We start from the raw sequence: 5,920 nt of genomic DNA, 5'->3' as shown, positions 1-5,920 counted from the left end.
TGTTATTTCTTGTAGTTTTACAGTTGTTGCTTTTTTATACTTAGCTATTAGCTTGTGCCCTCCCCCTATACATAGTGAAAACACAAAGGGACAGATTTATCAAAATCTGTTCAAGACGTGAGAAGATAGACTATCATGGATGAACCTGGGTGATCTAGCAAACCTAGAATGGATCTGGTCCAGGATAGAAACCACTTGCCAGTGAAAAGTAAATTAACTTTAAGAGATCGATTCCAGGTATGCTGGATCACCCAGGTTTCCCCATGATAGTCTATCTTCTCATGTCTTGGACAGCTTTGATAAATCAAGCTTTTCGAGTTTCCATATAAAATGTCAAACTGTTAGTTGTATACCTACAGGAAAATCTGTTGGGGCTGTTTTTAAAAGAATGAATTACTGAACAAATTTTGGATGATTTGATGCTGATTTGCATACCTTCCCCACCTAACACCTGTGTGCACAGACTATTGTAGGCAAAAACATACTGCTAATTGCAAGATTTTACTAATTTTTGTTAACCCGCTTTGTTTGTGCATGAAATTAACATGTTTCTGTCTCTGCATGCTTTGTCTGTATTGCTAACCAGGGCCCGTACTTGGTTCATGGGGAACTAAGGTCAGATGGAATTGACCGGACAAGTGTGTACGAAGGACAACTACGCAGAGGCCATCTGGGTTCCAGAGTCCTCTCTCGACATGATACCTTGGAATCGGAGACCCAGGGAAGCCGGGACTCAGCCTACACGGAGCCAGGAGACTCCTGCATGGACATAGAGACAGATCCTTATGAGGACCCAGAGCCTAAAAGTCATGGGGGTACTTTTCAAGGTGGGGACCATGGGCATCTTCAACGTCAAGGCTCCTGGGAGGAGCTTGGTCCAGATCAGGAGAACCTGCAACAAAGGAGAAAAAGGGAGTCCCCTAGACCACAGGGAAAAGGAAGGGATCAGTATTGGCATGAAGGCGAAGGCCGGAACAGGGTGCAACTGGACAGTTGGGGGAGAGACGTGTGCATTCGTTAATAACTCACCACTGCAACACTTTGAAAAAATGGTGAAAGTGTTGTGCACTTATAAGTCACATCCGTTGTATACTGCCATCTTTCAAACAAGCACTGCTTTGACCAGCACAACTTTCCAAACACAAAAACATCACACTTTTGTCATTCCTTGTAATCTCTGCAATGTCTGCACACTTCTTACATTTATATTGAATATTCCTCTATAAATTTTCTACTCCTCTATTGCAAACAGCTATTTGATTTTAATCAGCATTTCAGGACCCTAAAAGAATCACTTGGTATAAATTGCTGGCTTTATGATGAACAGTGCCCTCTGATTGCAGCTCTGCACTGACACTGCCTTGGGATACTCACTGCCCCTGGACAGGTGATGATCCCATAAATTGACTCGTAGAATAGGATGAGGAATCAGATCTATACAGATGCAGCCTCAGTAGTGTAAAATACCTATATGTACAGTAAATATATGTTTCTATTGTGCCAGGGTAACCAGATATGTTTACATTCTTAAAGGGCAGTTTAGCAGTTATTATAAAATATAAAAAATCACACAAAATCAAACTGAATTACACCATTGCAACCAATCAGCCTTCACCTTTTGGTGATTTAGGAGTATAAAAGGAAAAATGTGGTTGCTCCACCCAGTTGCACTTTGCGCTGTGTTAACAAATTAAATCAGTATTTAAACATAAAAATAGAAGCAACTTGACATTTTTATGTCACCGGATCATCTAAAAAAAATACCTCAAAAGCTAACTATAAATTATTATATGTGCTAATGCTAAAAACAAAAATCCAATTTGCATTATCTTTGTTTTAGGCAAGTGCATACTATGTCAAACTGTGACCTAATACAAGATAAATGCCTATTGAATAATACAACAAATTCATCAATACTGACACTTATGCTCAAATCTACAATAGAAAATTTATTTTGGATCTGGTTACATAGGTATGCTGCCAAGACTACTTGATGTGATTGGATATGCATTGATCAATGCTTGAAGAAGAAACACATTTGCATGAATTTAGGGTTTTCCTTCAAAACATTTTAAAAACTCACAAGTAATATTTAACATGAACACGTGCATTTTCCAGCAAGTCTTTTGTAAATGAACTGTAAACATGAATGTTTTAGAGTAATAAAAAATCTGGTAGACTCACAGAAATCATTTTGCATGCTGGAAACGTATGGTCTTGAAAAGCCTTTAGATAAACAACAATCAGCCATGGAAATATTTTTTTCTGATAGTTTGAATTTGCTTCTACCAAATCATGTGAGTTACTGCATAACCTGCAGGTTTGATACACCAATCAAATCTAAAGTAAACTGGAAGTAATGTTTACTTCCATCCAAAAAAATCAAGCAATCCATCCGTCCATCTGCAGCAAATCTGTCTGTGTGTACCCAGCCTTAGAAAGCATGTGTCTTATACAGACCACACATTACGATTTCTCTACAATATCTTTTGTACAAGTTCCTTTAAATTTACCAACAACTATGTATTGCAAATGCTTTTCTTAGTGATCCAGTTCTTTCTTTTTCAGTCAAGTAGACTCTTGCCGGGAAAGCTAAAGGAGATTGTACAAGCAGATTGTAACGTGTGGCCAGCTTTTGTATTTGCGTGATAATTGACACTTGCTTTAAAAGTATACAAATATCAGATGTTTTGTTGTACTGAGCAAAATATCAACTTGTATTTGGCCACACACACTAAAGTAGGGAAGATTAATCACCTATTTTGGCTTTGTAGTAAGATCATTATTGTAAGGAAACCCGAATCTCACTCATGGCAAGGCCTCATGCTTCCAAAACTCATGCACTCCTACAATATCAGGCCTAACACCCACATTGAAATCGCCACCTCATGAATTACACCAGACTGCCTTCTGATACCCTCACTGCACTAACACTGCCTTTCACCCCCAAGCCCTGACAACTGTGTGTGAACCTGTCCCTCCCCATGTATACTACAAATTCCTTCTTAATCCTTCGTTGTCTGGCATCTCATTGCACTGACTACCGTGCTCCCAGCTGTAGACAGGGAGTAATATGAGTTGCACATCCTCCAACCTCTGGACTCCTAAATGTACCCCAACTGGAATGTACGGTCAGGTTGGCCCAGCCTGATGTGGGTGTAAATAGATGGACTGTGAGTTGTTTTGTGGGTGGGTGGGGGGTTAGTACATCACACACAATGTGCCAAAAATGTTATTTTTTTGGGAGGCGAGATAGCATAAGTCGAATGTATTTAACTTCCTCCCTACCTGAGGGTCTCCAACAACACTATGTGCTGAACAATGGACCACTAAGCTCAAGCTTAAATGGTAATTCTACCTTGTTCTCTCATCAAGCCAAGATGTAAATCATAATCAAATGCCTGTATAAGTTGTGCCTGCATCTAGTTATATATTTGCCTGCAGCTTATATCTGTCATGTTCTTTTATTTTACATTTTTAAAAGACTTTTTCCCCCAAATGGAATACTTTTTTTTTCTGTGTTTTACATTTTATGACAACCCCAGAAAATTGTTTCTTGTGTAGTGTCTGGTCATTGTACTTTGTTTGCATAATCAGTGGTACCTAATAACCAAATTTAGCACAATAGTGATGTGAACTCTCAAAATGTAACTCTGCGATCAACATTTTAGTATAAATGTTACTTAAAATTTGCACAGAACCTTTAATGCCAAAAGTGCAAAAGGTAAAGGTGGAAATATCCAAGGACTACTAACCCTGAGGGTTATCTATTTTGCATTTCACATATTATGAATTTGTTACTTACAGAGAGGGTTTATTTAGTAAGACATGGAACATTGTTTAAAGCAGGGGTCGGCAAACTCCGCCTTTAGGCCAGATTGGCCTAGCCGGTAGGTCACTCCGGCCTAACGCCCCCTGGCCGACTCGGCCTATTTCCCCCGGGCTGATCCGGTCTATCGCCGGCCGGCAACCCACGGATTGGCCAGGGGGCGTTAGGAACTACCGGAGCTCCAGTGCCGCCCCTTGCAGTTATTTCGCCATTTACCGCAACCGGCGTTGATATTTCCCCTGCTGGGGTAAATAGGGAAACCCCCCTTAAGGTGAATCCCTCTCCTCTGCAATGCATATGCAGAAGAGGGATTTCACTTCAGGGGGCGTTCCCTGGTGGTGGGCAGAGCCATTAGGATGGGCCCGGCCTAGTGTGCTCCCACCCCATAAATGGCCTAGTGGCCATAAAACTTTGCCGACCCCTGGTTTAAAGTAACACTTGACAAGAAGTAATGGTTAATGCACTTTAAACATTGTGGTTGCTCTTAAAATTACCTTATGAAATAATCCAAGCATGGTCAAAAGGGTAATGGTGTGCCATGTGGGTATTACAATCTTCTACCTGTTTTTTTTATTTATTGATCACTATTAGGATGATTTATCATTGTTTGCTATCTTGCTGACCATTGTAAATAAATGAAAACTACTGAGGATTGATAAAGACAGCAATTAAAAGGAACAGTGGTATTTAACCCTATTCAACTGCATCCAAACCAGCTGGATTTGAAAATATATAAATAATGAAAATTGGGTTCTAATTGGTACACTTAATGCTTTGGGCACAATGCTTTATAATGTGTCTGGTGAATTTAGTGCAGGTGCCCATGTGTATTCTTTCTGTGATCTCTTATATCCTTATTTATTGCTTATAGCCTTATTTCTTAGGAAATTCTGTCCTCTTGGCATGGTTCTTTTATGTGTACTGTATGCAGCACTCATATTAGGAACATGTGACTATTTCAATCCTGTGTGCATTCCCTTCTCTATACCCACTGGAACAGTTTGGCAGACACTGAAAGAGTTATCAAAAGTATGCTCTATTTTTTTTTTTTCTCCTTGTCCCATCAAAGGGTAAGCTGTGGATATACAGCTTTTATCAATTTTACTTTTTAACTAAATATGGTTGCATAGGATGTGATTACAATTGACATCAGCAGTATTGTTGTTATCTGCATAGTGACCTGAATCACTGCAATCTGCGCAGTATATCTAATTTCATTACCGTTTAACAATATCTACTAATTGATAAACATGTGCCATGTGTGCTTAGTTTCAGGATTTTCCTTATTAAACTGGTAGGTGAATATAATAATTGCCAAGAATATCTACATGCACTGGTCACTTTATTTGCTACACCTTGCTAATACCAGGTTGGACCCCCTTTTGCCCTCACAACTGCTTTATGGCATAGATTCACAAAGGTGCTGAAAACATTCCTTTGCGATATTAGTCCATACTGATATGAAAGCATCACATTTGCTGTAGATGTGTTGGCTCCACATGCTTGATGCAATTCTTTCATTCCACCACATTCCAAAGATGCTCTTTTCGACAGAGGTGATTCTGAAAGCCAATGGAATGCAGTTAACTCACTATCATGTTCAAAGACCAGTTTGAGATGATTTCAGCTTTGTGACATGGTGGGTTATTCTGCTAGATGATTGCATTGCGGTCAAAGGAGGATGGACATGGTTGGCAACAATACTTAGAGAGACCGTGGCATTTAATTGATGCTCAGTTGGCATTAAAGGGCTTAAAGTGAGCCAAGAAATATCTAATAGTAGTTAGCCACAATCAACTTGACTTGTAATGTAGAGGACATTTGGCAGTTCCACCATTGTCTTTACTACTAATGTGATAGAAAAGTAGCATTAGGTTTTTATTCCTTGTACCGCATCCCTTTTATTCATAAAGCTTTAACAACAAAAAAAAAAACATCAATATGGGACTTGTTAGGTATAATATGTATATATTGTACCATTGTATTTCCTACAATGGTAGAATTGAAGAAACAGCTTGAAAGGCTGAGAAAGATATTCAACATTTCAAGAACAGGTCCAGTTGAATGTGGCTAACTACTACTAGTTATAAA

The sequence above is a fragment of the Pyxicephalus adspersus genome, chromosome 6 (assembly GCF_032062135.1).
Source record: "Pyxicephalus adspersus chromosome 6, UCB_Pads_2.0, whole genome shotgun sequence".
NCBI classification, from domain to species: Eukaryota; Metazoa; Chordata; class Amphibia; order Anura; family Pyxicephalidae; genus Pyxicephalus; species Pyxicephalus adspersus.
The sequence above is the reverse complement of the archived record's forward strand: the minus strand, read 5'-3'. Positions refer to the sequence as shown.